Raw genomic sequence first — 915 nt, forward strand, 5'->3', positions numbered from 1 at the left:
TGGTTAGCAGTCAAGTGCCTTAGCCACTATGCTACCAGAGCTCCCTAAGTGCCCTTCATTTCTGTGAAGAGTAGGATATAGAAGGAGATGTCATGATATTTGAGTTCTAATGCCACTTCTGCTTCTAATCTCCATGAAAAAACTTGATTTTTCCCTGTCATCATTAATTAAAATATTTGCTTTACTCTATATCATTTAATTTTCCACATTTCTAGAGAAAAGGACTCTATTTTAGTTCTAGAATTATATTATTCTTTAAACACTGGTCATTCCACTCCAAGTTCAGAGACAGTCATTGTTATTAGTGCTTTGACAGTTTTTACATGATATCATGTCTCCAATTAGATCATATTTGTTTCAAAGTGGTGTGATTCATCTTTTCCAAAATTATTATTTGCACAGCTGCTGTGACACTTTTAAGGAAAATTTCACATGTTCACAGCAATCCACACGTCAGGTTAGTATGAACCTTTGAAACCCCAAGAATTTTTAATTAGTTTTAGTTTGATTTGGTTTCATTTATTTTACCAGCATTCACTTTTGTCCTACAGTGTGCTTGTGTGTGCAAATATACACACATGTGTAATACAGAGTTGTCATTATATAATTACATCCCACTGCCAAACCCATTGCCATAGAGTCGAGTCCAACTCATAGGACCCCCACTGGGTTTTGGTGCCAGTAAATCTTTATGGAAATAGATTGCCCCATCTTCCTTCTGTGGAGTAGCTGGTGGGTTTGAACCACCAACTTTCTGGTTAGCAGTGAAATGCCTTAGGCACTCTACCACCAGAGCTCCTTGTGTAATGACATATCTGGTAATAAAAGCTGGCAAAGATTGGGCCGAAGAGCATTGAAGTGAAGGTGGGGCAACAAACAGACATAAGAAATGTAGAGGCAAAGTGACTTTACTCA

Source organism: Orycteropus afer, unplaced genomic scaffold (genome assembly GCF_000298275.1).
Source record: "Orycteropus afer afer isolate SDZICR_OR568_19922 unplaced genomic scaffold, OryAfe1.0 scaffold00474, whole genome shotgun sequence".
NCBI classification, from domain to species: Eukaryota; Metazoa; Chordata; class Mammalia; order Tubulidentata; family Orycteropodidae; genus Orycteropus; species Orycteropus afer.